The 27,401-nt window shown below is 44.8% G+C and overlaps 1 protein-coding gene across 2 annotated transcripts in view; it reads left to right on the top strand.

The window, feature by feature from the left end:
- OS9 (OS9 endoplasmic reticulum lectin) overlaps positions 1–27,401 on the top strand; it is a 1,402,051-nt gene that overhangs the window by 556,116 nt on the left and 818,534 nt on the right. The gene's annotated exons all lie outside the window — the stretch shown is intronic.

The raw sequence follows: 27,401 nt of genomic DNA, 5'->3' as shown, positions 1-27,401 counted from the left end.
AGATCAAATTTTTTTTTTTTTTTTTAATGCGATATATTCAATGATCTAATATGTTGTCTTGGGCACCCATGTTTGGCCCAGAAGTGAGAGACTTAATTTCTGGAAGGCTGTTATTGGTTTTTAGTTTGGGAGTGCTTCAATATAGGAAAGACCGTCCGTTATGTCAAAAACTATGTAGATGCATGGCCTAGAATGTTAATGGGAATAGGACTGACTGTTATGACACTTTGTTTATTCATGACCCTTCCCTCATAAATTAACAAAAATAATAAGAGCATTGCAAAAAAGGTTCTCACTTTGCTAGGGCCTCACCAGTTGCTGTCTAGAGTTCCTGATCTGCGATGGGAAGTCCAGATAGCATATATGGAGTTGGAAAATGGGTAGAAATGATGCAGACAAATGGAAAAGTAACTGTTTTTGGTTCTCTGAGGTATACAGTTGAAAATGCCATATTTTTGAGCCCGTACCAGGCACTTAGTGTAGAAAATTAATGTTTTAGGCTGTTAATAAACTGCTTCCTGTAGTCTAGTACAGGGTTTGACTTCCTCCACCTCTGTTTAATTAGTCTTTGAATTTGTGTAAATGATTTAACCAGACAGTGCTATTGGGTCACCTCTGAAAAGGGACACTGTGGCCAAGAAGGTTCACGTGATTAATAGTTAACTATTATATATTTATTTATCTGATATTATCCATGTCACTATTTCTCACTCTTGGGTTATAGGATCCAACATTGAATCCAAGCCAGCAGCTTCTCAGACTAGGCTCGAGCTCCTCCCACTCCCATGATCCCTTGCTGCCCTTTAACCCCTCGGATCTCATTTGCCACGCTCAGCATCAGATGTGATTTTTCTGGCTCGAGTCTCCAGTGGGGATAATAGTGCTTTAAAATTTGTTTACTTAATGCTAAAAACTCTATTTCTAGTGAATTAGTAGTTTTCTGTAACCTGTTTGTCTTTTTGGCTTGGTCTGTCGTATTCCTCCTATTTGTGTTTTTTGCAGTGGTTGTAGTTTTGGTGCCTTTTTTCTTCCTTGCTGCCTTAGGCTTTTAGAATAGCAATGCTTTCCTCAATTATCTGTTGTGTTTTTGGTGGTCTTTTCCAGTTTGTTTGGCCTTGGCATTTCTCCCTTGGGTTTTGGTGCTTGGTTTGCACTTCTGTTATGTTGGACAAACCAGTTTGGCTTTAAAAGGTGTTCTTTGTGTGGTCGGAAAATGCCCATGTCTAACTCACACGAGGAGTGCCTCTATTGTCTGGGCAGTAACCACCTGGAGGTTGAATGCGACATTCTTGCCCCATTCAACCCCAGGGCTTTGGTCGAGTGCGGAAACAAGTTATTGAAGGGAATGGTCCAAGAGGGTCCATTGGCCCAGTCTCTGGCCAAGTCTGGACCCTCTGACCACAAGAAGAAGGCCATCTCTCTTCCAGGGTAGTCTTACTCTAAGAAGACCAGGCTGTGGGATCCCAGTTCCTCGGCTCTTGACTCCAGCCATAGCTCTGTTAGATCTACCCCTGGATTCAAGGCTTCCAGTCCATGGAAATCTATGCTCGGAACCAGGGCCTCTGGATTGAGGCCCTCTGATCTGACCTGAGTTGGACCTATGATGAACCCGACACCTTTGAATCAGAGTCTAAATTGCCCTTGGATCAGAGCCGGTCAGATCCGGGATCAGTGTCAAATCCTGCCATTGTTATAGAGTATTCCCCTTCAGGTTTTGGCTTGGGCCTTCCCCTTCTGTTTCCGAGTGCAGAAGCCAATCTCTTGAAAGGCTAGGTCCTCCGCTTCTTCTAGATCCTCCAAGAGATTGCTCCCCTCCAATATAGATAGGATGATGAGGTCCTTCCTCAAGGCTCAGATTGAGTTGGGGGTTCTTTCTTTCCCAGCTCGTCTAGCCAGGGGCTCTTTAACCACTTTGCTTTCTTCTCCTCATCCGATCCAGGTGGTTTTGGACTTCCAGGCTCTGGGATGCATCGAGGAGGAGATGGTGATGCCTAGAGCCCATTCTGTCTCCACCCCACCTGACTTCCTCTGCTTATCCCCCCTCCCTCAAGGCAGATGGAGTCCGGGGCCTGACCTGTCACCCTGGAGTTCTTGGGTGAGGGCTCCGGTCCTGTTTGTTTGGATTGGTCCCTTCTTGATGCATCTGCCCTTGACAGCTCGGGGCTGGTACTATCCGGAGGCCTGGAGGTGCTGGCTTGCTCTGTTCCCTCCTCTTGGGTGGGCCTGCCTACCGGAAGTGGAGATGGGGGTATTGTCCAACCCTTTGGCCTTCCAGGTAGTAGAGAGGACATCCGCATTCTCCGAGTGTGGACTCTTCTCATCCTGTTCCTGGTCAGCCCTCTCAAACTAGCCTACAAGTGGGAGCTACCCCCCTTGGGATTCCCCTCTCTTTTGAATCTTCCACAGAGTCCCTCCCAGAGGAGGTATCTCTGTAGAGGTTATGCAAGAAGAGGCACCTAGACTTCCCTATGGAATCTCTCACAGAGGATACGGACCTCGATGAAGGGGACAAATCCCCCAGATCTCTGCTCGAGGATGTGTCCTTTGGGGACATCTTAGAAATCCTCAAGTTGAAGGGTGGATGGTCTTCCCTACCCCCATCCTCCAAGGATTCCATGTTCCTGAAGGCTTTCAGGATGAGACCGTTTACCTCCTGGGTTACCCCTTTGCTGATGAATTTGTAGACCACCTCGCCAGCAGGGTATGGAAGGAGCCAGTACTGAAATGTGCCAGCAATTTTCTGAGTCCTTCTCCTGACAGGCAGGTTTGGTCAAAGGGCATGCAGTCGATGCTATGCTGCCTCCACAAAAAAGGAGTTGACAGAGCAAAGTATGCCTGATGTTCTTCGTGTTTCACTATTGCAGTCATTGCATTTGGGTTATCTGCTTGCAGGTAGCCCTCAGTTGGCCTGATTAACAAAGTCTTGGGTCCTGCTTTGGTTGCTGTCCCTTTCATGACGTGAGGTCATCAGGGGTCTAAAACATGCAGCCGACACCATTACATCAGTCTTTCTTGCCGTGCGGTGCCCGAAGCAGAAGCAGTTTGCAAGTGCTGATCGGCTGACTCCCGAAATTTTCGTTTTCGAGTTTCAGAACCGAAGTCTTCAACTAAAGCTAAGTATCCCATTGGGGAAACTTTTTCTTGCTCCTTACCGATGTCAGTGAAAGTTAATAATTGCATTACTTGTGGAAAGCAAATACCTCATAAAAATTTTCATTCGTACTGTATTCCTTACCTGGGCCCTGACCACGACGTACCTTGCTGTCGGTTTTGTGCTTCATTTAATCAGCACACTATCCGTCATCGGTATATTTTCGCCTCTAAATATTTTGGTTCTTGGTTTAATTATACAGAAATATCGTTGGTTAGCCATCCGACTACCGGGATTCTGAAAAAATGCAAAGATAAAGACAGAGACAGGCTGCCGAGGTCCAAAACTGTCTATGACGCTTCTCCTAAGCCAGTTGCCAGTTCGCCAGTACTCAGTGAGGTGCTTTCGCAGCCCCTGATATCCACTACTTCTGATTCGCAGGCCACTATTGAGACCCATTGGGAGTCTGGTATGCAGCGAGATGCTTCAATTATTGAACCCGCAGATGTCTGTACCTTGGATGGGTCCGGAGCCGCTGTGCAGGCACCAGCTTCTGAGGGTGTATTCAGGCCTATGGACTTGCATATTAAACAGACGCCTCCTTCTTTACTTAGGCCTAAATCTCGATCCATGCCTACAAAAACGACACCCAGGCCACATGCTCAGGCTTTTATGCCTAAAAAACAAATTACAAGGATTGCTGAAGATTTAATAACTCTTATCAGGGGTAGCCAACCCCCCCCTTCTAAGAGACCTAAGACTGAAGTTGATTATGAATCTTCTGATCAGGATTCTGTTTCTGATTCTTCTGATGATCTGGATTTGCCCTTATCTACTTATGAAGATTCTGATGCAGAGGACTCCATTGCCTCTGCTTCCCCTCATGAGGATTTTTCTTTTGGGGAAAACTTACATACTCAATGGGAGCATTTCCCTGGGAAAGCCAGGATTTTTCTGATTCAAAAAAAGAGGCTTAGGGATTTCCTTCTCCTACCTCAGCATAGGCCTTTAGCTATTCCTCCTGTACTAGACATTGTTGATGATGCTTTTTCGGAATCTAGTTTGGCCCCTGATACCCTGCCTCCTGCTCCCTGAAAACCTGATCGATACTACAGGGTCCCAGAGTCCCTCAAGTTCCTTTTTAAAAATCCTATTGCAGATCCAGAGACCATTTCACAGGGGCCCAAGGGCATTAAGGCTTCTACTGCTAAAAATCCTACCCCTTCTGACAGACTCCAGGGCGCTGGATAGATTGGGTTAGCAGGTTTACACTTCTGCAGCCTTGGCCATTAGAGCTTTAAACTGCCAGTTTCATATGTTGAAGTATCAGCAACATGTTATTGGACTGCTTAAACAGAAAATGATGTTGATTCTTTACTGTGTGGAAAATAAAGAATTACAGGATTTAATGCATTCTGCTGAACAAGTTTGAAAGCATACTTTGCAATGTGGTTTTGATTCATTAGAGGCCTCTTGCAGGGCTGCTGTTACTGGGTCTGTGCTCAGAAGGCATGCTTGGCTTAAGGAGCAATCTTTGCCTGATCATGTTAAAGCTAAATTGTTGGATGCTCCTTTAAATCAGGACCGCCTGTTTGGCAACAAGGCTGAGGAAGTTCTTAAAAAGATGGAAGATAAAGCTAAATCTCTGCAAACTGCGGATTTTTTACAAGTTCGGCCTCCTAGATTTAGTAAGCACTGGCCCTCTTAAGAATTGGTCCTTTCCAGCCCCTTCCAGGTCTTCTCAAGCCAAACCCAGACACAGCAAAAATTCCAGGTTTCAGTCCCAGGGGACACAGAGAACTAAGTAGTGGGGGGCCTCCACTTCCAAATATGGGAATAAGAAGACTCCCCCTATGGTAAACTGTCTCAATGACTTCCTTTTTAAATTTCCAATCACTTCTCAACTGACTGCCCCTTTGGGGGGGAAAGATTGCTCTTCATGCAAATAATTGGGAACTCGTTACCCAGGACAAATGGGTTTTAAATAGTGTCCCAGGGATGCAGATTTCATTTCTACATATTGCCAACACCAAAATGGTGTCCGGAACTACCCCCAAATCAGTGGGCAGAGGCCCAAAAACAAGTACTTTCTCTCTCAAGCATGGGGGCTATTCAACTGGTACCAGGAGAGGAAATGGGGACAGGGTTTCTACTCAAGACTTTTCCTGGTACCCAGAAAAGACAATTCATAGCATCCTATCCTGGACCTGTCTACTCTAAACACCTTTTTGGAGATTTCAAAATTCAAGATGCTGACCCTTCACCAATTACTTTCTATGCTAGGCAAAGATGCCTGGTTGGCAACAATAGATTTAAAAGAAGCATACCTGCACATCCCAATCAGGGAAGCTTGCAGAAGATACCTGCGCTTCAAAGCAGGCTACACACACGCATCAGTTCTCTGCACTGCCCTTTGGCTTATCTACTGCACCCAGGGTATTCACAAAGTGCCTAGCTCCAGTTATTGCATTTTGCAGGCAAAGAAATATTCAAATATACCCATACCCGGACGATTGTCTAATTCAGGCAGAAAGCCAGGGCATACTTTTGAATCATCTGGCCTTTGTACAAAGGGTTCTAACTTGTCTGGGGTACACTTCAAATGAGAATACATCGCACCTGGTACCCTGTCAACAAATTACATTCTTGGGAGCAAGCTTGAATATACAACTTCCCAGATGGCTTACCTACTCATGCCAGAGAAACAAATTCATTTGGCAAAACCCCTGCTATCTGCAAGACAAATACTGCAAGCCTTGGGGTTCATAGCCTTCTGCATTTTTTTTATTTCATGCGCAAGACTGCGTATGAGGAAACTACAGTGGTATCTAAAAAGCCTATGGTGTCAACATTCTCAAGACCTAGAAACAATGATTCCTATCATACCTTGCCTACACCTAGAGTTCCTTTGGTGGGCAGTGGCCTGCCACCAAAACAAGGGACTACCTTTCACACCACCTCCTGCCACCCAAACCCTAACAGATGCATCAGACTATGCATGGGGGGGCTCACCTGGCAGCGAAGACCAGTCAGAGCAAATGGAATCCAAGTCAAATGCACCTGCATATCCATCAAAAAGAAATGTTAGCTGTACAGAGTGCTATGACAGCTTTAAGGACCACGTTCTTCCAGGACAACTAATGGTAAAGACGGACAACACCACTGTTATGTGGTACATAAACAAGCAGGGGGGGTACACATTCCTACCCCCTCTGCAGACTAGGCATGGCATTGTGGAACACAGACCTGAGTTACCAGGTGCACCTACAAGCTCAATTCCTGCCAAAAAAATTAAACACACTGGCAGACGGACTAAGCAGGAAAGTCATGGACCCACACGAGTGGAAACTGGAACCAAGGATTTTCAGCATGTTGACAAGCAAATGGGGGAGCCCAGATATAGACCTGTTTGCCTCTCCCTAGAACTACCAATTGGATAATTTTGCACAAGGACTCCCCACAAACAAGCCTGGAAAGTGGATGCTCTGTCCTTCAGCTGGAAAAACCTATCAGTCTGTGCCTTCCCCCCTCTGCCCCTGCTCTCTAAAGTACTACTAAAAATCAAACAGGACAAACCAAGGATGATTTTGATTGCTCCAGACTGGCCGCGCCAACACTAGTACCCCCTCCTGCGCAGTGTGTTACGGTTATCTCTGTGGCAACTGCCTCAGACTCCTTCCCTGCTGTCTCAGCAGGAGAACCAGTTTCTGCACCCTCAGCCTCTAACATTGAACCTTGCAGTCTGGCTAATTACTTAATCTCTCCTTTACCATCTCTCAGCAAACCTGTGATGGATATTTTAGAGGCAAGGAGGCCTAGTACTAGAAAGTCTTATGCTGAAAAATGGAAAAGATTCTGTGCCTGGAACCAATCTCAAGGGACGAGCACAGCAGCGCCAGTTTGCCTCAGATTTTACAATACTTAACTGAGATGCTTCACAAGGGCCTGTCTTTTTCCTCCATTAAACTCCACGCCTCAGCCATTTCAGTTCATTATAACACAGAACCTCCCCTCTTCTGTCATCCACTGCTCAAGCAGTTCCTCAGAGGGGCCAAAATTTTGAGACCACCCAGGAGAACTCCAACCCCAGCCTGGGACCTTAACTTTGTCTTGGAGAAACTCACTCTGCCTCCTTTTGAGCCAGCTGCTACTGCAGACTTAAAATTTCTGTCTTGGAAAACAGCTTTCCTTTTGGCAATCACTTCAGCTAGAAGGGTATCTGAATTACAGGCCCTTATGGCAGTGAAGCCTTTCATCATCTTTCATGCGGACAGGGTGTCCCTTAGAGCCAATCCATCCTTCATGCCCAAGGTGGTATCCAGTGTGGCTCTTAATCAGTCCATTAATTTGCCAACCTTCTTTCCCAATCCACAGAATAAAGGGGAATGGATACTGCATTCCTTAGATGTGCACAGACAACTTAGATTCTACTTGGACAGGACTAAACCTCAAAGTAAATCTGAACAACTGCTGGTGGCATTTGCTGCAGGGGCAGAGGGGAAGGCTATTTCAAAGCAAACCATTTCTAAATGGATAAGCCATTTCATTCATTTCTGCTATAAGCACCATGGAAAACCTATCCCCCAGGGGATCAGATCTCACTCCACCAGGGCTGCATCTACCTCTACAGCCTTTCTCAGAGGCATCCCTACCAGGGACATCCTAGAAGCTGCTACCTGGAATTCTGTACATGCTTTCACCAAGCATTATCATTTGCCAATTTTCTGTAAATCCAGAGCTGGCTATGCCACTGCAGCCTTGCAGGGCCTTATAGCTGGCCCTAATGCTATCTAAATTCTTCCTCCCAACCATAGCCTTGGGAATCTACTCAAATGTAATGACTGCAACAGAGAAACACGAAGAACATAGTACAGTTGTGTACACTTACCATAAATGTAGATGTTAGAGTGTATTCACTGTTGCAGCCCTGGTTACCCTTCCTCCAGCCCTCTAACTTCTTTTGACTATACCTCTGCTGTCCTTTACTATGCTTAAAAGCCTTTTTGGTGCATTTGCTTTTTTGTTGGAGATATATCTTTGTACTTTTATATTTAATTGCTTCCCATTGGGGGGGGGGGGGGGGGCACCTGACATCTGGGGCAAGAAAAACTGATGTAATGGCATCGGCTGCATGTTTTATACCCCTGACGTCATGGAAGAAGGGACAGCAACAGACGCAGGACCCAAGACTTTGTTAATCAGGCCAACTGAGGGCTACCTGCAAGCAGATAACCCAAATGTAATCACTGCAACAGTGAATATGCTTGAACATCTACATTTATGGTAAGTGTACACAACTGTACTTTTATCCACCTAACCAAGAGTCCAGGGTGATCGACAGATCTGGAAAGTAGGTCTTTGCCTCCGCTACCTTTAGTCTGTGGGCACTTGGCTATTTGGCACATTTCACCCGACTCCAGTGGGATTTGGTCAAGGAACTTACCACTTCCCTCTCTGAGTTGTTGCCTGCCAGGAGACTAAGTAAGAGCCCCCCCCCCCCCCAAGCGGTCTGCTGTCGCTTCCCTCTTTGATTCCTCAATGAGGTTGATCTCCAGTGCAGTGCAAGGTGGCTTGAGTGGCAGTTACAGGTATCTGTATTCGGCGCCACACCTGGCTGTGCTTTTGCCGAGTCTTTTAAAGTGTCCTTCACCCACACCCCTTTTGATGGACCCCCCCCCCTTTGGTCCTTCAGTCAAGGAAACACTCATTTGCAGTGAGTAAGAAGGTAATACCTTGGCTATGGGAATCAAGTTTTCTACCCCCCCCCCCAGCAGTCCTTTTCTAAGACTCAATGGGGGACTGGGGAATTATTTCAGAAGTCGCAGTCTTCCTTTCAAGACACTCAGGACGAGCTCTCTTCCAGAGGTCAGGGGAGAGGGTTCAATGGCAGATGCTGCCCCAGGGCAGAGGAGGTCCACAAAATCAATGCTCTGCCCTGGAGACAGTTTGGGATCATTTGTTACTGCACCCTTTGGCCTGGCCAAATATTACAAGAGATCGCTGGGTGCTAACATTACAGGGGCTATTTCATTTCCTTTTCCCAGCCACCCCCTCCAAACCGGAAGTGCCTCCCCAGTGCGCCACCCCATCAGAGGGAATTAGCTCAGCAAGAAGTACCCAGATTTCTTCAGAAGAGAGCCATCCAAGAAGTCCCCCCAGGAAAACAAGAATCTGGAACTTACTCTCGCTTTTTTTTGGTGCCAAAGACGATGAGGAGGACTTGCATACAATTCTGGACCTAAGCATGTTAAATCTCTTTCAGGTAGTCCAAGTTCTGAATGGTGACTGTCCAGTCTAGTGTGCCCCTTCTGCGCAAGGATGATAGGATGTGCTCTGTGGATCTCCAGGCTGCGTACTCTCCTGCAAAAATACAGGAGCTCCAGGAGACCTCTCTACTTTCACGTAGGGGCCAGTCATTACTAGCTCAGGACCCTGCCCTTTGGTCTCAACACAGCTCCCCAGGTGTTCACCAGGTGAGTGGCAGTAGTTGCAGCTCATCTGAGACTGCAGGGATTCCAGGTGTTTCCTTTCCTTGACGATTGGCTCCTCACAGCTCCCACCAAGCATCGACTGGTCACAGCTACTCAGTACATGTTTCTCCTGTTTGACTAGTTAGAAATCAGAGTGAATCTACCCAAATCGAATTTGATTCCTTCTCAAAACTTGGCGTTTATTGGAATTTAGCTGAACACTATGTCAGAGATTGCAGCTTTACCTCCCAGGCATGTTCATCTTATCTGATCTCATATTCAGTGCTACAGTTTTGGTTTAATTACCATTTCACTTGTTTAATTAGTATAATTAGCAGGGTTTTACAAATATATATATCTATATTATATATATATATATATATATATATATATAAATATATATATATATATATATATATATATATATATATATATATATATATATATATATATATATATATATATATATATATATATATATACATACACACATACATACATACTAGGTGGGGCCATCGCATTTTATTCATTTGTCTGAGGAAGTTTGTATTATCGAACGAAAGCGCTTACTGTTGGTGGATTTTAATAAATTTCTTGGAGTTCTGTCTTGGAGCTGTGGTGTTCTACATGCTTCTCTTTTGGGGTGGGGGGGCATTACCAGGGAAAGACTGTCCAAGGTACATGGTTCTCAGCAGAGACCAATCTGCACATAAACATACTGGAGATGAGCAGTTCTTGTCATGTTGTAAGCCTTTCAGTACTGTGTCCCTCTAGGTACCATTGCAGTTCACACAGACAAGATAGCAGTTGTGTGGTACATCAACAAGCAAGGGGGCACATGTTCTTATCTACTTTGTGGTGAGGCCATGAAGGTGTGGGAATGGACGATGTCCTCGGGGTGCTTTCTTCTTGCAACACACATTCCTGGGGAGTCCAACATGTTAGTAGACAGACTGAGCAGGGTCATCCTGAGTCCTCATGAGTGGTCCCTGTATCCCTCGGTGGTGTGGGAAATTTTCCTTCAGTGGGATCATCTGAACTGTGATCAGTTTGCGTCCCCTTGTAACCACAAATGCAGCCAGTATTTTGCCCAGATTCCCCTGGCTGGGAGTCCCCCAGGGGCACTCTGGTTCACCATTGGCCTCTGGGCCTCCTTTATGCTTGCCCTGCTGTTCCTCTCATTCCCAGAGTGCTTCAGAAAGCTCAACGCTTCAAGGCCACCTTGATCCTCATTGCCCCCTTTTGTCCTCTGCAGGTGTGATTTCCCCTCCTACAGTCTCACCTGATGTACCCCCCTTGGGTACTAGATCCCCTTCCGGATCTCATTTCTCACCCCTCCAATCTTCCAATCCCAAATCTTCAGACTCTGCATCTGACCATGTGGTTTGTCCACTTCCCATAATCCTAAATCAGTCCAGGCTTCTGTTGCCTGTCAGAGACATTATTCTGGCCTCTCAGAAGGCATCCACTAGAAAGGTATACGATAGCAAATGGAAAAGATTTTCTATTAGAGTTCTGCAGAGTAATCTGGACCCCTTCTTGGCTGCCTTTCCAGATATCTTATTGTTGTCTTCACTGTTTCAGGACTGAGCTAGTTTCTCTACTATCAAATTGCAATTGCCGGCAGTTTTTAACTTCCATGTTTGTGAGAAGCGTACTTTTTCTTCTCGTCTTTATAAGGCCTTTTTGAAAGGTGTTTTCCTGCTGTGGCCTCCAGTCAAAGGTCTTTCTCCCCCTTGAGACCTTTCATTTGCGCTGCAGTCTCTTACACAATGTCCTTTCAAGCCTGCTGCAACTTGTGATATGATATTTCTATCACTGAAGACTGCCTTTCTGGTAGCTGTAACTTCAGCAAGAAGAGTGTCAGAGTTGCAGGCTGTCTATTGACCCACTATATTTGATGTTTCATAAAGACAGAGTGGCTCTCCAAACAACCCTTCCTTCATGCCTAAGGTAGCCCTGGAAGCGAATTTGAATCAGTCCATTCACTTGCCAGTTCTCTTCCCAACTTCTCCAATAAAGGGGAATATTTACTGCATACGCTTGATGTTCATAGAAAACTATGGTTCTACTTGGACAGGACCAAGAGTTTATGCAATTCTTACCAGCTGTTTGTGGCCCTTTCTGTTAACAGGTAGTTGGGCAGTCTCTAAGGTTACTATATCTCATTGGATTTCGAAGTATATTTCCATGGTTTATTCAGCTAAAGGTTTGACATTACTAAGACCAGTTAGAGCTCATTCCACTAGATCCGTGGCTATCTCAGCTGCCTATCTGGCCCGTCATTCCTTAGATGAGATTGTGCTGCAGCCACCTGGTCTACACCTCACACTTTTGTTACTCATTATAAACTCGACATTGTCTCCAGGAACAGGGCTTCTTTTGGCTCCAGAGTTTTTTGGTATGTCTTTCCATGAGGCCACCCAGGATTTATGGTAGTTGGTGACTCTGAAATGAGGAATAGTGACCTAGATAACGTCAGAGAGTTATGTATTTACCTTAACCTGGCATTTATGTTGTCCTTTGTCACTACTCATCACTATTCCTTCCTCCTTCCTCCATCCTGTGAGACCTAGTGGAAGTGGAGATGTCCTGTCTGGAGTGGTTAAGGTATTCCTTCGCTGTTTTCTAGCTCCAGGGCAAACTTGATCGGAGGGGTTAGAGGGCAGCAAGGGATCATGGGAGTTGGCCGAGCTTGAGCCTAGAAGCTGAGAAGTTGCCAGGTGAGATCCGGTGTTGGATCGTACGATCCAGAAGTGACAAATAGTGATATAAGATAACACAGATGCCAAGTTATGCTAAGTACATAACTCTTTTTTTTTTTTTCTTTCATTTGTTCTTTTTTTTAAATGTTATGAACTGTGTTTATGGGAGATTTGTTCTTGTCTGTGTAATTTATCTGGTTTGATTCTATCAGTTTATATTTGCCTACTGCATACCTCTGTACTGGTTACTTAACTAGACAGTGCTTCCAGGTTATGCCTGAACAGACACTGCCTAGTAGGTTTATTCAACTGATAGACAGAAACAGAAAAAGAAAAAAAAAATGTTTAAGATATTCTGTTCATTATATTTGTTGAGTTGTGCTCTAACCTTATTTTAGTACTATGCGTATTAACTAGCTCTTTTTCTATATGTTTGTATTGTTGTGTTGTATTGCCTGACTTTGTTTAAACTTTTTATAATCACTGGAGCTTTTCTCCCCGGGCCTCTACTGAAAATGGACCTACATCCAGCTAGACTAGCCCGGTCAACAAATGTAAAATAAAAAATAAATAAAATAAAATAAATGAAAAGGTAAAGTTTCAGAACTTGTATCATTAAGAAATACTAGATTTGAAAAAATTGCTGGTACAGTTTTTTGCAACTGATGGCATTTCTTACAACTTGTGCATAAACCAATTAGTGTAAAGTGACTGAAGTTAGGGTTTATGGTATTGATAACCCCTTAACTACTGGTACTAAGAACACAGTTACATAGCAATGCTGTGCTAATGTAGGACAGTTACTTTGCAAGTATATTAATTACACTAGCAGAATAACTGCCCCAGCTTTTCAGTAAATTGAATGGGAATTGGAACCTGGAACTGAGGCCAGTAGCTTGACATCTCACTTAGATTCCTCGCTTACTAGCAGGACATGGGTAACCAGTCCATTTACTGTTAATTTGCAAGCTAAGCACTTCCGATTGTTTTCTCTGACTAGCTGTTCTCTGACTAGCTGATCTCGGTGTTTATCTGGCACACTCTTTGACTAGAGGCAACAAAAGGGATAGACACACCTATCCAGCAGATATGTTTGTGAGCAGTGTTCACTTTCATCAAAGTCTAACATCAAAAGTATACAGAGTTAGCTGTCTTTTGGGGAGTGGTAGGTAGGGAGGCGGACTGTGTCAGAGCTCAGGGCAGTTACATGATCATTGAGTGAGAATTTGTTTTGTCAGAGAGGCAGTGCTTGTGTCTGTGAGCAGAGGTTGAATTGCATTTTCTTATTCACATTCTTCAGAAATGTAAATAGAAAGTGGCCTTTTTCGGAGGCGTAGCAGGTTGTATGTGAAAACAAAAAGCATTTACACGATCACTGCAAATCAGTTGTTGATTTTCATTAGATCCCTCTTACAGTAGCCATGTGCAAAAGCAACCCTTAAAGCTGGAAAGATGCAGTACCATGAAAGTATTAGTGTGGACAGAAAAGTGATACACTCCCTCCTGCTGAAGTTAGTTTATATCTTCTTCTTCTTTTGGCTGCTCCCATTAGGGGTCACCACAGCAGATCAACTGTTTCCATTTCCTCCTGTCCTCTGCATCTTGCTCTGTCACACCAACCCACCTGCATATCCTCTCTCACCACATCCATAAACCTCATCTTAGGCCTTCCTCTTTTCCCGTTACCTGTCAGCTTCATCCTTAGCATCTTTTTCCCAATATATTCTGCATCCCTCCTCAGCACATGTCCAAACCAATGTAATCTTGCCTCTCTGACTTTGTCTCCAAACCTTCCAACCTGGGCTGACCCTCTAATATACTTATTCTTAATCCTGTCCATCCTCGTTACATCCAGTGCAAATCTTAACATCTTCAACTCCGCCACGTCAAGCTCTGACTCCTGCCTTTTTGTCAGTGCCACTGTCTCCAACCTGTATAACATAGCTGGTCTCACTACCCTCTTGTAGACCTTCCCTTTCACTCTTACTGGTACTCGTCTGTCAGAAATTACTCCTGACACTCTTCTCCACCCACTCCATCTTGCCTGTACTCTCTTCTTCACTTCTCTTCCACACTCACCATTACTCTGAACTGTTGATCCCAAGTACTTATTCACCTTTGCCACCTCTACTCCCTGCATCCTCACCATTCCTCTATCCTTCCTCTCATTCACACACATATATTCTGTCTTAGTCCTGCTGACCTTCATTCCACTTCTCTCTAGAGCATATCTCCACCTTTCCAGGGTCTCCTCCACCTGTTCCCTACTCTCAATACAGATCACAATGTCATCTGCAAACATCATAGTCCACGGGGACTCCTGTCTGATCTCGTCTGTCAACCTGTCCATCACCATTGCAAATAAGAAAGGGCTCAGAGCTTATCCTTGATGTAATCCCACCTTCACCTTAAACGCATCCATCACTCCCACCGCAGACCTCACCGCTGTCGCACTGCCCTCGTACATATCTTGTACCACTCTTACATACTTCTCTGACACTCCCGACTTCCTCATACAATGCCACAACTCCTCTCTAGGCACCCTGTCATATGCTTTCTCTAAATCCACAAAGACACAATGCAACTCCTTCTGACCTTCTCTCTACTTCTCCATCAACACTCTGAGCAAACAATTGCATCTGTAGTGCTCTTTCCTGGCATGAAACCATACTGCTGATCACTAATCATCACCTCCCTTCTTAACCTAGTTTCCACTACTCTTTCCCATAACTTCATGCTGTGACTGATCAGTTTAATCCCTCTGTAGTTACTACAGCTCTGCACATCACCCTTATTCTTAAAAATCAGTACCAAAACACTTTTTCTGCATTCCTCAGGCATCCTCTCACTTTCCAAGATTTCATTAATCTAGTTAAAAACTCCACTGCCATTTCTCCTAAACACCTCCATGCTTCCACAGGTATGTCATCTGGACCAACAGACTTTCCGTTCTTTATCCTCTTCATAGCTATCCTTACTTCCTCCTTGCTAATCCACTGCACTTCATGATTCACTATCCGCACATCATCCAACTTTCTCTCCCTCTCATTCTGTTCATTCATCAACCCCTCAACGTACTCTTTCCATCTGCTCAACACACTCTCCTCACTTGTGAGTACGTTTTCCTCATTATCCTTTATCACCCTTACCTGCTGCACATCTTTACTAGCTCGGTCCCTCTGTCTAGCCAATCGGTACAGGTTTTTTTTCTCCCTCCTTAGTGTCCAACCTTTTATACAACTCTTCATATGCCTTATCCTTAGCCTTCACCACCTCCCTCTTTGCCATACACCTCATCTCCTTATACTCTTGTCTACTTTCAAGGATTTATGATAAAACATGAAGAAATGGGAACAAAACGTAGTAAGGAATGATTTAGAAGACCAAGAATAATATTAAACACAGCCCTGACAAAGTCCAAGCTGTAAACTGATTTATTCTTCCTGTTCTAACTTACTGTATAGTTTATCAGATGAGGAAATGAAAGCACAACTGCTGTTCAAAACTTTTTCATATGATATAAGAATGTCAGTTTGTCTTGATAAATGTACAAAAGCAACCTTTAAAGCAGGAAAGCCGCAGCACCAAGAAAATAGCCTGGGAAAGAGTAACGTGATATAAAAAAACCTGAGCAAGAGGGAGTGTATAAATATTTGAGAATTTATGAAGGATCAAGAATAAAACACGAACAAATGCAAATAAAACTTGATAAGGAATACTTTAGAAGACTAAAATTGATATTGAAAAGAGCTCTGACCTCTAGTAACAAAATCCAAGCTATAAACCAGATGTTCTTCGTGTTTCAGTGTTGCAGTCATCACACTTTGGTTATCTGCCTGCAGGTAGCCCTCAGTCGGCCCGAATACCAGAGTCTTGGGATTTCTGCATTGGTTGCTGTCACCTCTTCCATGACGTCAGGTCGTCAGGGGTATAAAACATGCAGCAGACACCATTACATCAGTCTTTCTTGCCGAGAAGAAGCCAGAAGCAAAAGCAGTTCGCAAGTGCCGGTCGGCCGCTACCTGAAATTTTAATTTTTTCGAATTTTAGACTTGAAGTCTTCTAAAGCTAAGTACCCCATTGAGGATTCTTTTATCTTGCTCTAACCGATGTCAGAAAAAATTAACAATAGTCTTGCCTGTGGAAAGCAAATACCTCACAGATTTTTTCATTCTTATTGCATCACCTGTTTAGGCCCAGACCACAACGTTCCTTGCTGTCAGTTTTGTGCCTTGTTTAATGCCCGAACTATTTTTCATCAGGCTGTTTTTGTAGCTAAATTCTTTTGCTCTCGTTCTCCATATTTTGAAATGGCTTCGGTAAGCCATCCGACTACCGATCTTCCGAAAAAGGACAAAGACCGAGACAGACCGCATAGGTCAAAAACTGCCGACGACGCTTCTTCTAAGCTAGCCACCAGTCCGCCGGTACTCAGAGAGGCGCCTTTGCAGCCCCTGATGCCCGCTTCTACAGATTCGCAGGCCTCTGCTTAGACCCATTCGGAGTCTGGTATGCCGTGAGGTGCTTCTTCGACTATGGAACCTGCTTATGTCTCTACCTTGGATGGGTCCGGAGCCGCTGTGCAGGCAATGGCTTCTGAGGGTGTATTCTGACCTACCGATATTCATATTAAACCAACAACTTCATTTCCAACTAAAACTGCCGAGTTTCTCAGGCCCAGAGTTCGCACTACGCCTAGAAAACCGACGTCCAAAGAGCATGCTCAAGTTCCCATGCCACAAAAACAAATGCTTAGAATGGCTGAATACCTTATTACTCTAATTAGGGGAAGCCAGCCTTCCCCTGCCAAAAGACAAAGAATTGAATTTCCTTCTGATTCTGCAAACCAGGAGTCTGATGACTCTGACTCTTCTGATTACCATGACATACTCTTATCTACCTATGAGGACACGGATGCAGCAGAATCCATTCCCTCTGCCTCCCCTCCAGAGGATTTTTCTTTTGGTGAAACCTTGCATACCTTAAGGGAGCATTTCCGCTGGGAATGCCAGGACTGTCCTCAGTTCAAAAAGAGACTGAGGGAATTTTTAGATTTGCCTCAGCACAGGCTTCTAGCTATACGTCCTGTCCTGGATATTGCCGATGATGTCTTCTTGGAGTCCAGTCTTACACTGACACTTTACTACCAGCTCCTAGAAAACCTGACAAGTACTACAGAGTACCTGACTCTCACAAATTTCTCTAAGAATCCTACTGCGGATCCAGAGACCATTTCCCAGGGACCTAAAGGCATTAAGGCTACTACAGCCAAAAACCCTACCCCTTCAGACAGGGATTCTAGAGCTTTAGACAGATGGGGTTAGAAGGTATATATCTCTGTGACTCTTGCCATCAGGGCTTTGAATTGCCAGTTTCACATGTTGAAGTACCAGCAACATATCATGGAACTAATTAAACAAAAAATGGTGTTACTTCCAGATTGTGCAGACAAAGATTTACGAGAGTTCATGCATTCTGCAAACTAGTTAGTAAACATACTTTGCAGTGTGGGTTTGATGCCTTAGAAGCATCTTGCAGGGCTGCTGTCACTGGGTCTGTACTGAGAATGCATGCTTGGCTAAAGGAATAAGTCTTGCCTGAAACATGTCAAAGCAAAATTATTAGATGCTCCATTAAATCAGGAGCATTTGTTTGGCACAAAAGCAGAAGAAAAGTTCTTAAAAAGATGCAAGTAAAAGTAAAATCTATGCAAACCATCAAAGATTTCTTACAGGTGCAGCCACCTAGATTCAGTAGGCATTGGCCTTCAAAAAACTTGTCCTTTCCAGTCCCTCTCAGGCCTTCTCAATCCAAACCCAGGGGAAACAGACCACCAAGACTACAGTCTCAGGGTATGCAGAGATCTAAACAATGGAGTGTTTCCATCTCAAAACCAGGGAGTGATAAGCCACCCCATATGGAAAAAGTTCATAATGACTTTCTAATTATCCTTCCCAGCCATGCCCAAGTACTTGCGCCCCTACGAGGAAAACTTGCCCTTCATGCAAAAAACTGCATGTCCATTACTCTGGACCGATGGGGTCTAAACATTGCCTCCCAGGGATACAGCGTGTACTTTCACTCACTGCCAAGTCCAAGCGGGTTGTCAGACCTTCCTCCAAACCAGTGGGCAGAGGCTCAAAAGCAAGTACTTTCCCTTCTCCATATCAGGGCTATTCAACCTGTTCCAATAGAACAAAGGGGGCAGGGTTTCTACTCCAGACTGTTCCTGGTGCCCAGAAAAGAGGGCTTTTGGCTCCCTGTCCTGGATCTATCAATTCTCAACACTTTTCTGGTGGTCCCAAAATTCAGAATGTTTACACTGCAACAATTTCTTCCTCTGCTAGCCAAGGATGGCCTGGTTAGTCACCCTAGACTTAAAAGAAGCTTATCTGCACATCCCCGTAAGGGAGTCTTGCAGGAAATATCTACGTTTCAGGGCAGGCTCTGTGCACTATCAGTTCTCTGCACTTCTCTTTGGCTTATCTACTGTGCCCAGAGTATTCACAAAATGCCTGGCTCCAACCATTGCATACTGCAGGCAGAGAAATATTCAAATCTACCCATGCTTGGACGATTGCGTGATTCAGACGGACAGTAAGGAATTGCTACTTCAGCACCTGGCATTTGTAAAAGGGATACACCATCAACGAAAATAAATCACAACTGTTGCCCAGCTAACAAATTGTATTCCTGGTAGCAAGCTTGAACACAACTTCCCAGATGGCATTCCTCACTCCAGAAAAGCAGGTCCTTTTGACAAACTATTTCAAACTAATGGACAACAACTTATCTGCAAGGAAAATACTGCAAGCCCTAGAGTTCATGGCCTCATGCATTCTGCTAATTCCATTCTGCTAATTCCATATACAAGACTGCATATGAGGAAACTTCAGTGGTACTTAAAAAGCCTCTGGTGTCAACATTCTCAAGAGCTGGAAACAGTGATTCCTATCATACCTTGTCTAAGGGCAGAGTTGCTTTGGTGGGCAGAAGCATGCACCCACAGCAAGGGACTTCCTTTCACTCAACCCCTCGCCGCCCAAACCCTGACAACAGATGCATCAGACTATGCATGGGGGCTCACATGGCAAAGGCAAATGGAGCCCAGAACAAATTCCCCTGCATATCAATCAAAAAGAGATGCTAGCTGTACAGAATGCTCTGACAGTCTTCAAATACCTTATCCTTCCAGGACAGCTCCTGATAAAGACAGACAACACCACAGTTATGTGGTGCATAAACAAGCAGGGTGTAACTCATTCTTACCCACTGTGCAGGTTAGCCATGGCTCTGTGGAACACAGCCGTGAGCATCCAAGTGCACCTACAAGCTCAATTCCTGCCAGGCAAGCAAAATTCACTGGCAGACGACCTAAGCAGAAATCTACTGGACCCTCGCGAGTGGAAACTGGACCCCAGCTCATTCAAACCCAGAGGTGAGGAACACCGGAGGTGGACCTTTTTGCCCCCCCCCCCCCAAAAAAAAAACACCGGTTGAGCACATTTTGCACCAGGAACCCTCACAGCAGAGTCTGGAAGGTGGTCACCCTATCCTTTACATGGGAAAAACTCTCAATTTATGCCTTTCTTCCTCTGCCCCTCCTATCAAAAGTACTACTCAAGATCAAACAGGACAGACCAAGGGCAATCCTTATTGCACCAGACTGGCCATGCCAGCACTGGTACCCACTCGTACCCAGTCTGACAACAGTGCCACCTTGGCACCTACATCACACACCTTCCCTGCTGTCTCAGCAGGAGGGACAGATTTTGAATCCACAGCTGCAAACCATAAACCTTGCAGCCTGGCTTATTCCCTAAATGCACCACCAGCATCCCTCAGCAAACAGGTGCTGGACGTCATCCTTGAGGACAGAAGACCTATTACTAGTGGAAATTCTGTGCTGAAAAGTGGAAAAGATATTGTTCTTGGAGTCGGTCTCAAGGAAAGGACACAGCTGTGCCCAGCTTACCTCAAATCCTTGATTACCTAGCAGAGCTGCTCCACAGAGGCCTATCCTTCTCATCCATTAAGATTCATGCTTCTGCCATGCCAGCTCATTATAATACTGAGTCTCCTCTCTTTTCTCACCCTCTCATCAAACATTTCGTGAGAGGAGCTAACAATTTAAGGCCGCCTAGGAGAGCTCCCACCCTGACCTGGGACCATAACTTTGTACTGCAGAAGCTCACCCCCCCTTCTTTGAACCTGCTGCTTCAGCAGAGTTAAAATTCCTCTCTTGGAAAACAGCCTTACTTCTAGCTATTACTTCAGCAAGAAGAGTGTCCGAGTTACAGGCATTAATGACGGTGGAGCCCTTCATTATTTTTCATGCTGACAGGGTTTCCCTCAGGACTAACCCTTCCTTTATGCCCAAGGTCGTATCCAGTGTGGCTTTAAACCAATCCATCCATTTGCCAACCTTTTTCCCTAATCCTCGGAATAAAAGGGAAAGGATTCTGCAGTCCTTGGACATGCACAGACAGCTCAGGTTCTACCTTAACCGGACTAAGCCTTTCAGAAAGTCTGATCAGCTGCTAGTCAGCTTTGCCACAGGGGCAGGGGGCAAGGCATTACAAAGCAAACCTTTTCCAAATGGATAGCACACTGGAAAATCTACCCCTCTGGGGATCAGAACTCATTCGACTAGAACTACTGCAACCTCTACAGCATTTCTCAGGGGAGTCCCTACCAGGGGCATCCTGGAAGCTGCAACTTGGAGTTCTATACACACCTTCACCAAGTATTACCAGTTACCTATTTTTTTCTAAATCCAGAGCTGGATTTGCTACAGCAGTCTTACAAGGCCTGCTAGCCCAGCCCTAGCACTTCTTGACTGCCTCCACCCTTTCTCAGCTTTGGGAATCAACCCGTGTGTGATGACTGCAACACTGTAACACAAAGAACATAGTACAGTTGTGTACACTTACCATAAATGTAGATGTTAGATTGTAATCACTGTTGCCGTCCTGGTACAGCAACAGTGATCTGAAGAACAGTACTGTTGTGTAAGTTAACTTTCCATAACAGCAGATGTTCAGCTATATCACTCTGCTCTTTCCTGTGCCATGATGTGGTACCACTAGGTTGGATGTCTGGTGTGCAAGGAAGGATCCCTAAACTTTATAGACTGGCCTTGGCAGGATACATATCACCTGATCATCATAATTAGTGCTGTAGCCTTATCTGAATGAGTTAATCTTGCCAAGGGTACAACAACCTGCCAGTCTTCCAAAGCTTAGGGCTCTTTCAACATGCATTCAGACTACTGCTTACACAAGCTCCTAAGTGGAGAAAAACAGCAGCCTATGCACCAAAGGTTTTAGTATTTGCTGCACTTAGAGAACAGCCCTCTTGCGGACTTCAGAAGATGAACGTTTGGCTTACAATCTTCCTTTGCTGGGCAAAACCTTTGTTTTTTTTTCAGTGAAATGTACAGATTTCTGTGAGAAGCTAGAGATTTTATTTGGTGTTTTACGTGACTGTCATGAGACTGGTCAGTCTGACTGTTTTTCCTTTAATGTTTACTGTTGCCTCTTATTTTAAGCACTTTGTGCAGATGCTTCTGCTTATTTTGAGTGCTTCCTATTTTATTAGGGCAGCTGTGTTTTTGGAAACATCATCGTGTATTTTACTTGTTAACACTATTTTTGACAGTTTACCTTTCACAGACTTTTCTTGTGTTATCCATAAATCAGTCTCCAAGTTCAGTCGAAACTTGGAACAGTGTACTGGCCTCACAGTTCTACCTTCCCCTGATTCCAGGGTAATTGAAAACCTTTAGGAGCCCTTGCCAACACAGCAGGCTCAGTTTGTGATTCAGCCACAGGCAGGTGACTCTGCTGTGGCCATTACTGGTTCCTCAGATCATTCACATTTTGTTATGGGACCTTCTGGTGTAGCCTCTTTGGCCACCATACACCAGGAGTCAGCCACATCCTCTGTGGCTGTTCAGGTGCCCTTTCTGGGCTTGGAAGAGCCATTCTTGTCAGTAGGTGGGGGGAGCAGGGAGTGCATCCCAGAATTTTTGTGAAAAAAAGCAAGACAGTTCCTTCAATTTCTAAAGATTCCCTATCTGATAAATTAGACAACGTCCTTTCCCATTTTTTTTCTTCCTAAGTACTTGATTCTGACTCTCTGGAAAGTGTTTCCTTTATCTTCTACAGTGGAGTTCTTTGAAACTATTTGTAAAATGAATAAGTTGTTTCAATGGCAACCATCTGATATTCACCATCTTTGAAGAAATACTAGGATTTATTTCAAGTTGAATTTGTACGACCTGCTGCAATTTTTCCTTTTTTGACATCTTTGGAGAATGTTTTTGATATTACCTGCTGCATGCTGGGAAGTCACCCTTCAGTTCTGAAGAAGGAAGATGGACTTAACACTCCTCACTCTTAAGCATTATTTGACATGTAATCCTGCCCCTGTCTCGGAGTCAAATCCTACTGCAACAGAAAAGTTAATGCTAATTATTGTCCCCGTGATAAGGTGGGAAAGCTTTTGATAAGTTTGGAAAGAGAATTTATTCTTCTGCCATTTTACCTGTAGAATTTTAAATTGTCTGTTGGCTTTTTCTGACTGTATGAGAAACACTGCAGCCAGTTTTTCCCTCTTCAAGAAAGTAAGTGCTTTTTGAATTGTTCAATTGCATGTATGTCCCAGGTAACTAAACATTCATTAAAAAGTTCTTATGACCTTCCTGACTCTTCTGTCCAGGGCGGCAGCTTCTTATGAGGTGGTTTGCTTGGGTGCATTCAGTTTTCTGAAGCTGTTAAATTCTTCATTGAATGGAGAGGTTTTGTTTGGTCCTTCTCCTACTTTGGTACTAAAGCAGTTTGATGAAAGAAGAAAGTTGATGGAGGGGAACATTCAAATTTTTTTAGCCACTCTTCTCCAAGTTTTCCAAAACCTTTGCAGCAAACTCAGGGTCCAGTGTAGTCATTTCCATACATCTCAACTTGTGGGTATGTTGGATCTGACCAGATGTCCTTCAAGGATGCATCTGCAGTCCTTACAAATGGGTTGTCCTGTCGTCAGGCAGCCCTTCGGTCAGCCGGATTCCAAAGTCTGGGTCTGGCCTCGGCTGGTGTCGCACTTCACCCGACGTCATAGCTGCAGTTATTCGGGTATAAAGGCATCAGCCGACGCCATTTTCCTCAGTCTTTCTTGCCACGTGGCGCCCGAAGCAGAAGCTGTTCACAAGTGCCGGTCGGTCAGAACCAGAGATTACTACTACCGAATACGTCTACGAAGACTTCTAAAAAGCTAAGTACCCCGTTGGGGACTCTTTCTTGCCTCAGCCGATGTCAGAAAAAGTGAATAACTGTTTAACTTGTGGGAAACAAATACCTCATAAAGATTTCCACTCTTACTGCTTACCTTGTTTAGGCCCAGACCACGACGTAGCCGCTTGTCTAGCCTGTGCTTCTATTAACCGACGGACACTTAGACGTCGGTCGGAATTTGCTGAGGAGTTTTTCGGCTCCGATTTTGCTTACATTATGCCGTCGGATCCTCCGACTACGCAAATATCTAAAAAGCGCAAGGAAAAGGACCGACACTCGCGCTCCGCGGTTTCGGCCGAAACCGCGGTTAAGCCAACCGTGAGTGTCTCTGTTTCGGCTGAAACCGAGCAAGCGGATCTTCCTCCAGCTGAAAACTTACCTCTTACCGAGGCCTCTTCTAACCTCGTGGAATCGGCTTCTGAAATCACTCCTGCTCTTACAGTTTCTCAGGAATTATCTGACACTATCCCCTTGGATATTTCTACTCCTGCACGTGGAGCTGCTAGGCCACCTGCATCCATGTCCATTAAGGCCTTTGCCAGGGCCAAAGCAGCTAAAACTATTAAAACTGTGCCTGCTAAGATCCCCTCTCACAGGCCTAGCTCTAGTTCACAAATGCTTAGTTTAGCAGAGGACCTCATTTCCTTAATCCGGGGATCCCAACCTCAACCTGACAAGGCCTCTCACCCACCTCCAGAGAAGAGGCCTAGAGCAGAGCCCCCTGAGCCTGTTTCAACAGATGATTCCTCTGATGATTCAGATAACTCTAACCCTCCAGAGGCTCCTTACTCCCCTTATGAAGACTCTGATGCTGAAGAGTCCATTCCTTCTGCCTCTCCGCCTGAGGAATTTTCCTTTGGGGAAACCTTGCATGCTATGAGGGAACAATTTCAGTGGCAGGGCCAGGATTTTTCAGACTCCAGAAAAAGGCTTAGAACCTTTCTGCATTTGCCACAACATAGGCCTTTAGCCATTCCTCCAGTTCTTTCTCTTGTAGATGATGCATTTAATGATGCTTGTACTGCTCCTGATTCTCTACCTCCGGCCCCTGCTAAGCCCGATAGGTACTACAGGGTCCCGGACACGCATTACCATTTGTATAAGGCTCCCTTTGCAGATCCCGAGACTATATCACAGGGCCCTAAGGCTGTAGCAGCTACCTCTGCCAAAAAAACCCTCCCCTCTGAAAGGGAATCCAGGTCCTTAGAGAGATGGGGTAAAAAAGTTTACACTTCTGCTACTCTTTCAGCTAGGGCCTTGAACTGTCAATTCCACATGATACAGTATCAAGAATTTATGCTAGATCAGTTAACCAAAAAACTGTCCTCGGATGAACCATTAGACAAAAAATCTGTTCAGGAAATGGTACATAATATTCAGCAAGTCAGTAACCATTCCTTAAAATGCGGCTATGATGCACTGGAGGCCTCCTTTAGATCAGCCATGACTGGAACAGTGATCAGAAGGCATGCGTGGTTAAAAGAACAGGCCTTACCAGACCATGTCAAATCAAAACTACTAGATGCTCCCATGGACAAGATCAATTTGTTTGGCTCTCCTGCACAGCAGGTGCTGAAGAAATGGAAGAGAAGGCAAAATCTGTCCAAACTGTGAAGGATTTTTTACATGTCCAACCTCCAAGGTTTAGCAGGAATTGGCCCTCCAAGAATTGGTCCTTTCCAGACTCCACCAGAGCCCAGAGAGTCAGGAATAGGCGTTCAAGAGGCAGAAACCAATCCAGGGGTGCCTACAGGGGACGCCAGTGGCAGGGTAGCAACCAGCGAGGTGCAGCCACAGACACAGCCACCACCACTACTACAGGACAATCTCAATGACTCGGCTCTAGCACCGCCTACCAGGGAACAATTAGAAGCACCCTTGGGCGGAAAGCTAGCTTTATTTTCAGTAAACTGGCATTACATCACAAGAGACAAGTGGATTTTGCAGACAATAGACCAAGGTTACAGGTTTCACTTCCATACTCTACCAAGGAAGAGAGGAATGCCAAACCTACCTCCAAATCAAAAGGCAGAAGCTCTAAAACAAATAGCTCAATTATTAAGGATGAGAGCTGTGGAAAAGGTACCAACTATGGAGCAAGGACAGGGATTTTACTCCAGGCTCTTCCTGGTACCAAGAAAAGAAAGCAATTGGAGACCTATTCTCGACCTGTCCGCCTTAAACACATTCCTCATTGTTCCAAAATTCAAAATGCTGACACTACAGCAACTTCTTCCCCTGCTGGGCAAGGAGTCTTGGCTGGTAACTCTAGATCTCAAGGAGGCATACCTGCACGTCCCCATACGACCAATTTGCAGAAGATACCTCAGATTTCTTGCAGGATCAGAGCATTATCAATTCTCAGCATTGCCCTTTGGCTTATCTACTGCGCCCAGAGTGTTCACGAAATGCCTGGCATCAGTAATTGCTCATTGCAGGCTTCAGGGAATCCAAATCTACCCTTACCTGGACGACTGCCTGATACAAGCGGACAACAAAAACAAGCTAGCAGAAGACTTGAAAAGGGTCATTTACTTACTACAAGCTCTGGGATACACAGTCAATATAAAAAAGTCAAGACTGATACCATCCCAAAGAATAACTTTTTTGGGTGCAGAGCTGGACACAAGGAAACAAATGGCATTCCTAACAGTAGAAAAACAGGAGCAACTTCCTCTCTACTTCTTGGCATTAACAAAGCAGAATCATCTAACAGCAAGAAAAGTCCTGCAAGCCTTGGGTTTCATGGCATCCTGCATAATATTGGTTCCTCATGCCAGACTACATATGAGAAAGTTACAGTGGTACCTAAGGAATTTATGGTCTCAGCACAAGCACAGCCTAGAAACCCAAATTCCAATAATTCCATGCCTGAAGCAAGAATTCCAATGGTGGGCTCAGGCCTGTCAATCAAACATAGGCTTGCCTTTCCACAACACTCAACCAAGCCAAACCATCACAACGGACGCCTCAGACCTCGGTTGGGGGGCCCACATGCTGGACAAGTGCATTCAAGGTTTATGGATTCAAGACCAGCTGCACTTACACATAAATCTAAAGGAAATGCTGGCAGTAAAACTGGCAATTCAGGCATTCAGACCATTTCTTCAACAAGGTCAACTGCTGATAAGGACAGACAACACCACAGTTATGTGGTATATCAACAAGCAGGGAGGCACACATTCGTACCCTCTATTTCGGATGGCAATGGACCTCTGGAATGTGGCCCTGAGCTACAACATTCAGTTACAAGCAATTTTTGTGCCAGGAAAAGAAAACATTCTAGCAGACATACTAAGCAGATCTACCACGGATGCCCACGAATGGATGCTGCACCCGGACATCTTCAAAACAATTACAAGAAAATGGGGGCTCCCACAAATAGACTTATTTGCATCCCCACGCAATCACCAACTAAAGAAATTCTGCACAAGGACATACCACCCACTCGCTTGGAAGGTGGACTCCCTATCCTTCAGCTGGAAAAACCTGACAGCATATGCATTCCCACCACTTCCTTTGATGCACAAGGTGCTATTGAAGATCAAAGAGGACCGTCCAAGGATCATTCTGATAGCTCCAGACTGGCCAAGACAACATTGGTACCCATTACTGAGGAGCATGTCTCGGGAACAAATATGGACTCTACCCCTTGTTCCCTTGCTGTTAACACAGAACAACTACAACACCCTGCATCCAAACCTGAAAACACTGCAGCTGACTGCCTGGAACATTGCATAAGAACAAATAACCCAAATTTATCCCAAAGGGTTAAAGACATTATCTTGGAGGCTCGCAGACCCTCAACAAGAAAAAATTACTCAGCAAAATGGAAAAGATATTT

Source organism: Protopterus annectens, chromosome 9.part0 (assembly GCF_019279795.1).
Source record: "Protopterus annectens isolate FY-2018-M chromosome 9.part0, PAN1.0, whole genome shotgun sequence".
Lineage (NCBI taxonomy): Eukaryota > Metazoa > Chordata > Ceratodontiformes > Protopteridae > Protopterus > Protopterus annectens.
The sequence above is the reverse complement of the archived record's forward strand: the minus strand, read 5'-3'. Positions and strand labels throughout refer to the sequence as shown.